The 15743-nt window shown below is 36.9% G+C and overlaps 1 pseudogene; it reads right to left on the bottom strand.

Annotated features, from left to right (window-relative positions):
* Positions 1–1966: 1966 nt before the first annotated feature.
* Positions 1967–5228, bottom strand: LOC113303426 (annotated as a pseudogene).
* Between the last annotated feature and the right edge of the window lie 10515 nt (positions 5229–15743).

The raw sequence follows: 15743 nt of genomic DNA, 5'->3' as shown, positions 1-15743 counted from the left end.
ATACGAATGTAATCATCAACACTATCAGCTGGCGTACTTTTTCATAAACATTTCATCACAACAACTAATTTCATATGCGGAGAATGCCCCATAGTACCGGTTGCATATGGACGTTGGTGCCATTCTGGATCAACCTCAAGAAATTTTCCTAACAATTTCTCGAATAAGTCTTCCCTCATGCCTAGACGTTGTTTGAATTGTCTTGCGGTATAACTAGTTCCAGGCATAAAATAATCATTCATCATTTTGGCATCATGCCACACTCGATCACGCGTTATTATACTACGTGTATGTACCTCCCTTAGTATGGGTTGTCTAATAATACGCAATCGTTCTTCCAAACATAATTGTGTAAACATTAGCAATGCTTTCTCTTCTTCATCACTAGAGGAATCCAAATAGATTCCATATTTAACTCTCACATAAGAACGCATTAGACTCATTATGCACCTTTGCAAACAACAAAAACAATATCAATTTATGTATTCCATACATAAATACAAGTCAATCAATTTTCTACATTGATACGCTAGTTTAGAAATATTTCATTCAACATAAATTTTCTACATTAATTATGGATTTTTCACTAAATATATCTTTTCATTACATTAGTGAATTGCATACTACACACCTAACAAACTTTAATATCTACAATTTCATCAAAATCAAAATCAAAATCAAATTCAATTGAAACCCTAATATTAGAATCACTCACCTTAGATGATTTTTTGGATGAAATTCGAAATTGAAGAATGGATTTGTTTCACCTTGGAGTAACGATCAAACCCTTTTAATTTAAGCCATCAAATCGCAGTGAATCAATATGAAAATCCAAAGGGGGTAATAGGGGTTTGAAAAGGGTTTGAGAGGATGAAAACCTTGAGAAGAAGAATAATTGGGGAGGCCGACCTCGTTTCTGAAGGGTATAACACTATGATCGGCTATTGAGTTGCCGTATTGGTCAAGTCAACGAGTTGACTTATACGGCAACTCAGTTGCCGTGTGCCACTATTGATACGGCTACTCAGTTGTCGTGTAGTGTAGGGAAGGGATGGTACGCTCCCATAACAAGCTTTCCTTCCATGTGCCATCCCTTCCCTACATTTGAGAGATAGGGAAGGGATATGATGCACCATAGTGCTAGCTCTAAGAAAGCAGGGAATGTTAAAGAAAGATGAAAACCCAAAACGGAACTAAACCTAATTGTAATTTTTTGTTTGCTTGGAAGTATGCTTTCATGGTTAAATTCGATTTTTACTAGTACTACTGTGATGAAGAACTAGTCCTTCACTATGGGTCGACTTGCATTGCATCGATTGACTGAATTTTGATCGACTACCATATTTTATTTTACTGATTTTTTCCGATGAGCTAGTCATTCACAATTGATATATTTGGTGGAGTTTTAGTCGTTCATTTACGAGCAATTGATAATATTTGTAGCAAGTTGCAAGTAAAGTTGCACTTAATCACCATTACCTGTTTTAATATTGGTAGTAAGTTGCAAGTAAAGTATGCCAACAACATGGTTGGATGGTTACTTTTGATTGTTGGAACTAGAATATCTTCTCCCTGTATCTATCGTAAGATTCATGACCATTCGGACACAGTAGAAATTTATCCCTAGATTTTCAATCATGAAATATTTCATGGTTAATCAATTAATTGCTGATTAATTCATCAACTTTTAGGCGATTTAAATGACAATAGATAAAGAAATAAGTATAGTATAATTTAATTAACATGAACGAGAACTAGGGATTCTGATTCTTTTGGATTTGTTTAATGAAAAATAGAGAAAGGAAGAAGACGACAAATAAAATTGATAATAATGTAGTTATAGTCAATTTGACTTTTATGGATGGTACATAGAAAAATTGGAAATGAAAAATAGATTCATTTTAGAAATTGTTGAAGAGATGGGAAATAAGAAAAATAGGGATAGGAAATAGGGAAAACCGAAAAAAAAAAAAAAAAGGTTGATTTCACCAAAAATATCAAAATTAAAAAGAGTATTTACAAACGACACGTGGTCATTAGCAAACCAATGTCTGAACACCTTCACTAGGCGTTTGGATTAGACTTAAAATGGAACATCTATCAATTGTCACCGGCTCGAGACTTCAGTAAATGAAACAGTGGCATTGGACGTGGATGAACCAGCGGTAGACGTGGACGTATCTCCTCGAACCCTACTAGACGCATCAATGAATGTAGGTCTAGTTGGTCTTAACTTTTGGGAGTCTCTGCTTAACAACATAACAACAACTTCAGACATTGTTGGTCTCAGTGAAACTGAGGACTGGGTACCCGTACATATCAAAGCAATCTCTAGAACTTTCTTTACTTCGTGTGGTTCGTACTCATTTGCGTCTAAATCTTTATCCACCAAATCCATCAATGTCTCGTCCTCGTAACATCTCCAGGCCTGTTTAAACCATCAATTAGAACGAAATAAGTACAAATCGAGCAAAAGGAAGATAGTGAAGTTGAAATGGAAAAATTTGGAAAATTACCCATTCAAGAAGGTACCGAGTAATGGGTTCAAGTTTTATGTCATTGCTCTTTCGACCGCTTATGATTTCAAGAAGAACTACACCATAGCTGTAAGTGTCAACCTTCTCGGATAACTGACCATGGATTGCGTACTCTGGTGCCGTGTAACCCCTGACATGACAATTATATTTCAGCTTTCAAATTGAACAAGTCTAGCTACACCAAAGCCCATAAATATATTCATTTAGCTTTCGACTTACAAGGTTCCGGCGAATTTAGTGCTTAGATGACTTTGATCCTCCGGCAGAAGTCTTGCCAAACCGAAATCAGCAATTTTAGGTTGGAAATCATCATCTAGAAGTATATTACTGGACTTTATATCCCGGTGTATAATACAAACATGAAACTCATGATGTAGGTATGACAGTCCCCGGGCAATGCCAACAATTATGTCAAATCGCTGCTTCCAATTTAGCATCCCTCGTTTCTCACCTGTGAAGCGTTGCAAACTTTATATATCAGTATAGATGAAATAGCACCATTCTGCATTTCAGGAGGTGCGGCTCTTACAATTTTAACTAGTATTCGGAATGAAGATAATACCGTATAAGAACTTGTCAAGGCTGCTGTTTGCCATGTATTCATAAACCAGTATTAGTTCTTGGCTTTTACTACAACAACCAAGAAGTCAAACTAGATTCCGATGATGGACGTTACTAATAAGCTTCACTTCGCTGTCGAAATCTATCTTCGCTCTGCTAGACTGGATGAATGCAAGTTTCTTGACTGCAACAATTTTCCCATTCCTTAAAACACCCTGCACCATAACATAACAACTCATAATTACTCAATTCTTGTTCTCCAATGAGAGTTAAACTGCAACGGGTAATTTAAAATGTCACAGAAAAAACAGTACCTTGTAAACATCTCCAAATCCTCCTTCTCCAAGTTTATTTTCTTCGCTAAAATTTCTTGTTGCAGATTTAAGATCTTTATAACCGAAAACCTCTGGTCCTCTTAACTCTGTTGCCCCTAAAATATTCCCTGCAAGATATGTACAGTTTGTTCCAGTTACACCTAGTGAACATTTTTAGTACCTTAGCTTTTAAATGAAACCATTTATCTGTTACCTTTACGAGCCTTCTTAGGTCTCCGTTTGAATGACTTGAATAATAATATAATGACAGCAACCAGAGACAATATGAAAGCAACCCCTCCAACGATGCCTCCAATGACAGCTTTCTTTTTGGTTGAACCTCCTGCAGTAATTTCATGTCACGCCCGTTATGAGCATAGCTGACACATATTACATCGACGAGTATACGATTTCTTACCTTTTGTCTTCAAGAAAGGTGCGAGATCCATTGTTTGGTTGTCGCTGAAGAACGCCGTATTTGAATACCTCAAAAAACATCCTGCATCTACTGCTCTCCCTTCAGTATTAGGAGGGCAACTTGCAATATTTCTGAGTGCCACAGCTAAGCAATCTACACACCCGGCTTCGCTCACTGTTGCAGCACATTGTGCCACACCGTGTACAAAATTGTTACTCCCACTGGCTGTTTCTCTCTTTGTTGCTGCAAAATACCCCACTATCTTTGGCGTTGCAATGACAAGGTCTGATAGCAACCCATCAACTGATGTGTTAAAAGCACCTGCTTGTGATGCAGTTTTGTTACCACAAGTACCGAAGTTACCGGGGAGTGTTGTCTGGTCATAAAAGCAATTGCTCTCATACCTATATGACGACCAACCAATTGGTTGCTTTTTATTTTCCTCAAAAAAATAAATAAATAAAAGTGTTGTAAGCTATGTAGCAGAATATTCTAGTTGCGGGAAAACTGCTTTGACTATGATCAATGGTAGATGGCTGATATGGTACTCTAGTTAGTAAAAACAGGGCCAATCAAAAGTTATAGGCCAGGACGGCAGCTGGATGACAGACAACAGTATCAATATCCTTGAAAATTGAATGAACAATAATTCTAGATTTCTTTCTTTATCATTATATACCGAACCAACACACGTATGCAGTATGGACTGTCATTGATTAATATATGCGTTGAATGAAAGTAATGATTAGTACGACGACTGACATGATTCAAATGATTGAAACAAGAAAATTCATACCTCAAGAAGCAACCATCGTAAATAACTCTAGCGCCATTAGCAGACGAACAATTTCGAATTTGAGAAACAGCAGCAGAAAAACAAGATAAACAGTCAGAAGTAGAGAGGTAATTCCTGCACTGTGCCATCCCATAAACAGGGTCAGATGTTATAGCTGTTTGTGCAGTTGCAAACCGAATATTATCACCGCTGCTCAATTTCTTACGAAGATCTGAAAACGTCGAATCGCGATTCGAGAAGAATAATGATTGTCTTGTTGCGTTATATAAACTACAACCTTTGTCTAATAGATTTATCTGAGGTTCTGAATTTACTACTACCATTATGCATAATAACAATAATACCAGTAGTTGATTCATTGGAATTATTGAAAACGCACAGAAGAAAGGCATATTGTTTCCCTGGAAAAGAAATAAGAATTTGAACAAGAATGGTGGATCATAATATTTATCGAGATGAACAAAGCAATTACTTTAGCTTTTCAATATTAAAATAAGTCTGCTCACGAAGAAAATATCTTAAAATACAACGAGATGGATGAAAATGACAAGAAACCATCCAATGCTGAAACCAAAATTGACCATATCAAAAAATTGTTAGTCCACCTTTTGCATACACCCTCTTGCGGACCCATGGTATAACTGATCCACATGGATTATATTTGAAAAGATGATGCAAGATGACAAACAAAAAAAATGCACATAGGATCACCAAGGAAGGCTTTGTACAGGTGAAGTATGAGAATAAGATCTGCGAAGGGGATAGGCCGGCTGTACCAAGTATTCCATCACTCCCCACAACTCTATACAGTGTGGCGCCAATTGTGAGGCTGGGATAGGTAAGCCGGCTGCCATCACATTCCGTGTCACTGTGGTAGTCTTACCTGGTGGCTAAACTATTAGGCCTTTGATGTCTCTAGTCCACCACTTCATTTATATTCTGATCCGAGGTTCGTTTAATTAGACAGAACTCTTCTAGAAGAAGAAAAACAAAACTTGCTATTCTAGTACTACAATGAATTAAAGACCGTGATTCGGAACAAGGAATTTTCCACTTGTTTAGTTTTAAATTCCTACTAAATTACAATGATCGTGCTAGCATCGTCATTAAACCAAAGGATGATCTCGACCTTAAGAAGAAAAATCAAATTATCTGCAATTTCTTGATAGCTCTTAATCCGTGAGGTGCTTCTTGTGTGCTATTCGAGAGCATTTGCGATGAAAGGATTTTACCGATTACTACAGGAAACTAATAAATCATACTTGTGAGGTAAGAAAAATGAAGGGTCAGCATCATAGTACTCTTCAAGTCTTAAAGTCCAAGCTTTCTTATTTTGTAGATTATCTGTCCCGCGGATGTTCTTCCGGTGCCAGACTTTCTTAGTCGTCGGAGAGGACTTGAGTCACTTGACCTTCCTTTGAAACATTAAAAAGAAAACGGACGGAAATGGTAAGGTGGGATTACTTTATAAATTATTAATAGCGTGGTTGGATACCAGAAGCAGAAGTCAGACGCTAAGATATTTTGCTTCACAGAAAGTTGACTTTTTTGTTTCTAGAAGTCGTTCTGAAATTTTTGACCCCAAACTAATTTTTTGTTTTTTGACTTTTAGAAAAACATTTCTTTTTTATTTTATTCTACAAAAAAGAAAAAAAAAAACTAAACAATACAAATGTCGTCTTATAAGCAAGACCTGATACAAGGAGGAGGTTGGGAAGAGAACCACCACATGTTTGAGTGGTTTGTAAAGGCATGTTTTGCCAGAGCATGGGCTACTAAATTCCCACCTCTTTTGATGTAGGTGAACTTGATAGCATTAATCTTCCTTGCCTGAGCTCTCATTTGGTTGACAAGCTGCATCAATCTCCAAGGGATGTGGTTCTTCTCATCAGATATCATCTTGATAACATTCTCCGCATCACTTTCAATTATACCATTTTGCATACCATTCACAGTGACATTCTTCAGGGACGTGGTTCTTCTCATTTTGCATACCATTCACTTTTTGACTTTTAGAAGTCAAAAAGTTACGTTTAGATGTGTATCCAAACGCGCTACAATCCAAGTGAAGGTACTTTATAAAATTCCCCAATTATAATTAGGTTGTGTGTCTAGTTTTTCTTGGAAAATGTACAAAACAGTCATGCTATTAGGACCCGATTCACAAAAACATCATATTGTTACAAACTATTAACAAACTGATCATACTTCCGTTAGGAAGAAAGTTAAGTTGTGACTCAAAGTTAAATATGTTAATGAAATTACTTATCTGTCATTCCTATTTATCCCTCCATACACGATTTTAACTTTTGCCTTCATTACAATTTTTTTGATGGTGGTGCTATTTGTAGGTGGTGGTGCTGTCGCTTGTATATCGTTACACAGCACTCAAGATCGTAAAACTGCATTCAGATTCGTTACACCGCATTCATCCAAAGAAATCACCGCTTTCTCTCTGGGGTTTAGCGAAGATTCTTAAGCTTCCACCACCACCACCACCGCTTTATCGCCACCACCTCAACCAATTAGTTAACTAGAAAGGGTATTTTGGGGAGGGTATTTTCGGAAAAGACAACACCGTTTTAATCAGTAGTGTTAAATCGGATAAAAGAATACCATTTTGTAAATGAATTACAAAAATATGATCATTTTGATTGAATTACAAAAAAAAATATGACCATTTTGTAACCGACCATTTTTTCTTTATGCAATTTCCAATGTGATATATCTACGATAGTTCCCTAGCTATTCTTAGCATGATATTGGGGAATCTCATTGCTATTACTTAAACAAGCATGAAGCATAATCTTACAAATTCACCTGTAGATCGAATCGGATATGTAATTATTGGAATAATTGTTGGAGACTCAAATGAAAATCAAATACGCATATTCATCCCTCTAAGTTATAAAAGCGAAATTTATGAAGAAAAAAAATCCAAATTTCATAAATTTGCATTTCTTTTTCCCAATTCACTAGTTAACATATTCTTAATAACTAGACTCATTAAACTAATTTTAATGATATCGATACATTAAAAACAAGAGTTTGTATGCGAAAAGTCACCTTGGCAAAATACCGCCTATCTAGTTGGACAAGCTAAATTCAAAATTTTGCCGTTAAAGAAGGATAAATAACCATGAATAGAAATACAACCAACAAAAGTACGCGGCATTTGCACCCTGACCGGTGGTGCACAAAGTTGCACTCTAATGTGGTGTTTTCGCCTGTTCGCATATTCCAGTTTTTACTTAAGTAAATCATCCATTTAATGAAGACACCACGTGGGCTGCTGGGATAACGTCTAGATGTTTTATAGCATGACATTGTACAATTCGAAATTGGAAACTAAATAAGTTTATTATGGTGTACAATGTAATCATTATTGGATTACAAAAATGTCAGTTATGGTAGGTGGGAAAGCAGTTAATTAGAATGGTCCAGTGCACTACGAACAAAATGTAGTGGATCACATTTTGTTAAAGGAAAATAAAATTAGTTAGTTAAAAGATAAAACAAAATAAAATTAGTTAGAAGATTAAATAAAATTAGTTAGTTCTCATCCTTATCCGCATAATTGAATTTAACAACAATAAATTGGCGAAAGGAAAATTTGTAATGATAGTGGATCACTCATTTCAAGTTTAGCTAGTATTCCATTAAACTTAAAAGAGTATGATTGTTTGAGCAAGGGCACTTTTTATGGGTAAAACGTATTGAATCTCATTTGCTATTTGATCCCATTTGCTATTTGGTGGATAATCTGAATCGAGAGGAACAGTAGAGTGTTCAAAGGGAAATACAAAACCATGGATGAGATTGTTGACAGTGTCAAAACTCTTATTTACAATTGGTCGGTGAACCATAATATTTTTGATAATATTCCTATCAACCAAGTCCTGAGCAATTGGCAGGCTGTACTTGGTCCTATGTAACTTTGCTCTACTATAATTGAGTTTTGTACTTTTTACAGTGCATCATCCTCTTATTGGTGCTACTGTCTTTTTTAATCTATTTCCTTTTTTGAGTAAAAAAAACGTATTCAGTCTCCGCAAAAAAACCAACGACCTTAAAAAGTTCAGACACTATGAGATTAAGAGATGAAATATCATGGAGAAAGATGGGAAGCACCGGTGAATACTTTAAAAAAAATGTTTCCAAAGTCCCTTGCACGATGTTGGCTTGACCTGTAAAATTTTGAAAAGATGATTGGTATTTGAGAGCGTCCATAATGGACGACCAAAATTAAAAATTTGGTCGAAAAACTAAACACAATGGGATTGGGTAAAGAGTAAAAAGTGGAGTAAAACCGAAATCAGACTACATTTGGCCTGAAATCCGGACCAAAACTGAATTTGGTCGAGCGGAAGTTAAAAATACGTCTGATACCAGGCACAGATATAACTTACGTTTGAGGTGAGGCGGATGTATATTTTCCGCGCGTTCAGTGAAGCGTAGGTATAAGTTACGTTTGAGTGAGGTGGTTGTATAAAGTGCGCCTGAGGGTGTAGAGTGTGAAGTGGGGCGAACTTATAAAGTGTGTCTGATTTTTTTTAATATGAAAAGTGGGATTCATTGAAATTATAGAGAACTGTTTTGGTCGCCATGGATTAATTCTTCGATCCAGGCAGGCCAGTTTACGTACCAATCTGCTTTATTAAGCAGTAATCTTGCATACTTTGCTAAACAGTCAACACTATTATTAGCATTACGATGGATATATGTACATGTTCATGTTCCAAAATCTGAAAGAAAAAATAAAACATCCCTTATTATACTACTTGTAGTCCATTTCACAACTGTTGAGTGACCTTGAATAGAATTCACTACATTCAAGCAATCGCCTTCCAAATGGATATTTCTAAACCCCATTTCCTTAGCCCATATAACTGCTTCCAAGGCTCCCAATGCTTCTGCATTCTCCGCACCTACTCCAATTTTTGGGATACATCACACTCCATTGCATTCACCTACATGGTTTCTAGATATTAGTTCAATACCTATTGAAACATTCTCATCTATAAACGAAGCATCAAAATCAATCTTCTCCACATTTAAAGCTGGTGCCTGCCACACTTGATTAACTAGTAAAACATTATTAACAATAGATTGATTTCCAGCTAAATAAGATCTTCATTCCTCCAAATGTTTAGTGATATTTCATGAAATTATCCTATCATCTTTCTGAACATTATTAAACACTTTTGTGCACCTTATATTCCACAGATACTAAGTTATAAAATCAACATATTCAACTGCCATCTAATCTAACTGCACACGTGCATTGTTAATGCTAAAGATGGAACAAATCTCAGTTATAAAAATCAAGATTACTAATAGTATGATGCAGATTTTGGTTCACACAATTCCACACTCTCACAGCTACAGGGCAATCAATAAGTAAATGATGCAACTCAATATTATTGTTGCAGAGAGGACAAGTAGTGTTTTTATGCTTAGTAAACCTGGCAATTCTATGCTTAGTAGCAAGACAGGAGTGCAAACAGAGCCAAAGAAAATGCTGGATTCTAGGGGGAAGTTTAACCCTCCAAGAAGATTCCAATTAATGTTTAAATTGTTTCTTGAAGGCTGCTGCATTAGAGTATCATCTAAAATAACTTTGTATCAAACTTCAATGAAAAATGACCATTGTGGAAAGGCTTCCATCTTAATCTATCATTGCCAGTAAAAGGAATCCTGCTACTAGTGATTTCCTTAACTATTGTCTGATCAAAAAACACCTGCAAAGTATCAATTGTCCAATAATTAGTGTCCTTATTAATGAGTTGACTGACATAACTCAACTTGGAAGAATAATTAGTAGGTGGTGGGTCCATATTTCCTAGGCAGCCAGTTATCCTTCCAAATGGATACAGAATTTTCATCTCCTATTTCCCAGACATAATGTTTCCTAACAATTTCCAAGCCATGGAAAATGCCCCTCCAAACCCAAGAACCCTGAGTAGACACGACATCAGTTAAGGTATTAGAAGAACCAAAATATTTACATGCTAATATTTGAACCCAAAGATCATCATGTTGATTCACCATTCTCTATACTATCTTTGTAAGGAGAGATAAATTTAGAATATTTGTTCTTATAATGTTAAGACCTCCTAAAGCTTTAGGAAGGGTCACATCCTGCCATATTTTAGGGTAAATAATCCCACCTGACTCTTTTTTACCCCAAAAACAGTTCATTTGGATAGAGTTCATCTTATCAATAATTTTTTGGCATTGGGAATACAGCTTAGTGGTGATTAGCCATGTTATCTAGAACTGATTGAGTAAGAACAGTCCTACCTGGAGGAGCAAGAAAAGTACTTTTCCAAATTGGTAAATACTTTTGGTAACTATCTGTTAGATGAGCGAAGGATTGAGATTTATCTCTCTGTAGCAAAAGAGGAACACCTAGATATTATTCCTGCAAAGCCATTCTTTTGATCTGCAAAATATTAGAGATATTAATCTTTATATTACCCGAAAATTTAGGACTAAAAGAACCAACATATTTCTCAAAATTGATAGCTTGACCAGAGTACTTACTGAACTGGTCAATGATAGTTGCTAAATGATTGGCTTCTCTTATCCTGGCTTTAATAAAAATAAGACAGTCATCAGCAAAAAATAAATGACTAATAACATGGCTATTTTTGGTTACCTTAAACCCATGAATAAGATGAGAATTTTCAGCAGATTTTAGAGACTTAGAAAGAGCTTCCATACATAGGATAAAAAAATAGGGAGATAAAGGATCTCCCTGCCTAAGACCCCTTTGGAGATGAAAAAAAATCTTACCTGGAGCACCATTGAGAAGAATGGATGTAGATACAGTTGAGATGAATTGCTCAATCATTCTAGTAAACACATCAGAGAAAGCAAGAGCTCTTAAGTTAGCTATCAAAAAGGAACATTCTACCCTATCAAAAGCCTTGCTCATATCTAGTATGATGGAAATGCCACCATCTCTAGCTTTTGTTTTTTTTCAAGGAATCAACCATCTCATGAGATATTATAATATTGTCATGAATGAGCCTACCAGCAATGAAGGAAGTTTGAGTAGGAGCAATAATTTTATTCAACTGTTTTTTGAGCCTAGATGCAAGTAATTTAGATCTGATTTTATAAGCTACATTACATAAACTGATAGGTCTGAAATCAACCTGACTTTTGGGTCAAGAAGTTTTAGGTATAAGAGTAATGAAATTATGATTAAGTTGTTTTAAAATATGTTGAGATTCAAAAAAGGTTTTAACCATATTCACAATATCATTACCTATTGTATCCCACATAAGCTGATGAAACCTGCAGGAAAACCATCTGGGCCAGGAGTGGTCCATGGTTTCATTTCAAAAACAATCTTTTTCACTTCATCATGAGTTGGAGAAACACATAGCATATTATTATCATCATTAGTAATGCAAGGAGAAACACTAGACAAGTAAGCGTCAGGCTTATCAGGGTTGGTTGTTTTACTCATATTAGCAAAGTGTTCTAAAAGTTCAGTTGCTATATCCTCTCTTTCAGATAATCACATGTAGATGGGGAAAAACGATTTGCTGGTTTTTACGAAATTGAGGAGATGACCCTGCGGAGGAGACTCCTTGAACCGAGCAAATTCTCAACCTCACATAGATGCACTGCAAGAAGGGAGTGCTTTTAAGTTCGAGAGATCAATCTGTAGGACTCCGGCCTAAACCAAGACAATGGTCGTTCCAAAGTCAATTCGGTCATAAGAGAGGATGGGTCGGTCTGTAGGAGGGAAGCTGAGAAATATGTGAGATCAATGGTGATCTAAGATTGTAGGTGTGTTGTGTATTTTGCGTGAAGAAATAAGATAAGTTCTGATTGATTGAATGCTGAGTTCTTAATCTCTTGTTTGTCTGCTTGACAAGAGATTGTCTGTCGTTTCAATCATGATTCAGAGACTTATTTATATTGCTAGAATTGTAAACACCTTGATCCCATGAAGTGCGACAGTTGTTGGAGTCAAGGAGTGGGGAAGTGGAAATAGTGTTAAAACCAGTTGCTCATCGTGCGGAGACTTGGTTGATTTTTACCCACCACTTTGCTAACTCCTCCAACTGATGGCACGACTTTCTCACATTCTCGTTGTGTGTATAAACACACGTGCCATAGACCGTCAGACCAAAACCCTAGTTAATATCCCCCATGTGACACGATTGATGTCTCGTGGAGTCAGTTGCTGACGTCATGGGACGATGAGTCCTTGTATCGCTGAGTCGAACATGATTTGCAAATGTTCTGAGACTCATGAATTGAACATGTCTGTTGAGACGAAGGTATCATTGTCGAATAAATGTTGATAACTTAAAATGAGCAAACTGTTGCTGAATTGTTGAATATTGATAGTTGTACCAATATTCCTTAGTCTGAGCAAATGTTGCTCATCTGAGCAAATGTTGCTCATTTGATGAATTGTTGGTGGCAGGACCAAAGAAAATATTAATTTAAGATACTGACAACTAGGCCGAGCATAATAATAAAAGTGTTGATCACAGGATCAACGTAAAATTATTAGTGTTTGAATCTGCTCAGAATTATGTTTTTGCAGAGCTCTGGATTCAAAACCCTAATTTTTGATCAATTGATGATTTATTAAAAATCAATCACAGAGTGAAGGAGGGACCGGATACATGGGATGACGAGTCGACCATGTAACGGTCAGATGCTCAAATGAGCAAAATACCAAAGTCCCTTGAAGACCAGTTGGTGAAAGGATGATTAAATGCTGGTTTAATCATTTATTAAAATAGTGCTCGTCTCAGCTTTAGGCGACAAAACCTAATTATGAAGAGATGAGGGACCGGACAAGAGGGCATGAGACCGGCCCTTGGTGGTCGTGGGACCAGCTGATGGTCGTTTGAGCAAACTCCAAGTTGTTTGAGAAGAGTTTGGACCCAATATGAGCAATTGAGAAAATTAGGTCGAAATTGTTAAAACATGTGGGACCGGCTATTTGCAAGCCCTAGGGACGGCCTTGGTAGGTCAAGGAGACATTCCCATGTCACCATAATTTCCGTGTCTGAGAGTTTCGATATTTTCTGATGCGCGTTTGAGCAACATTTTGAGAAAATATGAAGGATTCAGGGTTTTGCTAAAACTGATGAATCTTCATGAGATGATGAAAATAATTAATAAAATAGGGGATTGCAAGTTGTGGTACCGGCCGTGGCTAGAGCATGGCCGGCCAGCTAGCACGATGGGCCCACAACACTTTTCCCAATTTTATGTATTTTCCCTAATGTGAAGGAAATACCATGAAACTGAGGAATTTCATGAGGTCAAGGAATTTCCATGAGATTATTAAAATAATAATATAAAATAGGGATTCATGAAGTGTGGGACCGGCTATGGCCAAGGCATGGCCGGCCGGCCAATAAACACGGTCCCATGATACTTTTCCTAATTTTATATTATTTTTTATGATTTTAAGGAAATATCATGAAATCAAGGAGTTTGTTGAAACTAGGGAGTTTCCTTGAAGTGAAGGAGTTTCCATGAGATGAGGGAAACAAATAATATTAAAATAACGAGACAAGGGCGTCTGGGACCGATCATGGCTAGGGCATGGTCGGCCGGCCAATGAGCCCGGTCCCGTGAGCTTTTTCCTAATTTTATGTAATTTTCATGAGTTAAGGGAAATATCATGAAATCAGGTAATTTTCATGAGATGCGGGAAATAATAATAAAATAATAAGGAATCATGAGGTGTGAACCGGCCACAGCTAGGGCACGGCCGGCCGGCTAGTGAGCCCGGTCCCACGACACCTTTCCTAATTTTCATTAATTCTTTGATGCGAGGAAACACCATGAGACTGGGGAGTTTCCTTGAGACGAAGAAGATTTGCTTAAATGAAGGGATTTTCATGAGATCGGGAAAAATAATAAAATATGATAAAATATATAATTGGGCGTGGGGCTGGCCACGGTGTGACTGGCCGGCCGGTGGACCCAGTCCCCCAGCACCTTTCCTAATATTTTATTATTATTTTTCTTCCTATTTTGCATAGGTTCATCGTTCCTTCGTGTTTTGGAATGCTCGTTCGTGCATTCAGGTGCTCGTTTGTGCATTATTGCTGAGTACACTTGCACCATTTTGGTCGGGGCTTACTCGATAACGGCTCAAACGACCGTTCGTTGAATATTTATTACTAACCAAAGGAATTCTGCTGGGAAAACCATAAATTGAAGTAATGAAATATTATGAAAAATATAGAATGTTTCCAAATATTCAGTTAATGAATTTAAGGATTATAAATAATTAATTGATGGCTCTATACTAGCAGGCATGCTGTCTAGGAGCATTAATTATCTGAGAATTGAGCGATATGATCTTGTTGAAGCGTCATATTTTCTTTACATAGTCAGGGAAAGCATTGTTACATCCTGAAGACGTTATTGCTCTATATTAGCAGGTAAGTCATCTAGGAGCCGTCTAATCTTTCGATTCTATATGAAAGTAATTACTGAAATTGCTCGGTATTCATGAGATACGCCGTTGCCTCAGCTGAGAGACTGCACATCTGTATATACTCTGAGAGATAGTATTATCAGTCATAGATTCATGCAGCATGAGGTTTCATGCTTCGATGAAAGACATGACCCTCAATACTCATCTAATTGCTGGATTAAGAGCATTACAATTATGGTTTTACGATTTTAACCCTTGCGGAAAATCCACCATCTACATTTAGTCCCCTGCTTAGTGAGGGACAGTCATGTTCCTCAGTCAGCACTGGATGGTGATTTTTCAGTTATGAACGAAATAAGTAATTGAACTTAGTCGTAAGATAAGATGTTACGGATTTTTGATCGCGCGAGAGAACCACGGCTTGAGCGAAGATCCCAGTGGCAAGATAGAGCATCGTCTGATGATCATAAATTGGTGTAGAACCGCTGATTTGATGGTGGAACCTTGGTCGGTTTAGGATTCGCGGGTCCGGCCCAAAAGGAAATCCTTGTGAAATTAGGTTTTAGAAATAAAATTTGATATAAAAGGGATTAATCCTTTTTTTTCACATAACCGGCCACCACCCTTGCTTCTGCATCTCCCTCACGTCAGATCAGAGAATCGCCATAAAAAGTTTGTCGGA

The sequence above is a fragment of the Papaver somniferum genome, chromosome 8, assembly GCF_003573695.1.
Source record: "Papaver somniferum cultivar HN1 chromosome 8, ASM357369v1, whole genome shotgun sequence".
Taxonomy (NCBI): Eukaryota; Viridiplantae; Streptophyta; class Magnoliopsida; order Ranunculales; family Papaveraceae; genus Papaver; species Papaver somniferum.
Note: the sequence above shows the minus strand (reverse complement) of the source record. Positions and strands in the feature narration are given on the sequence as shown.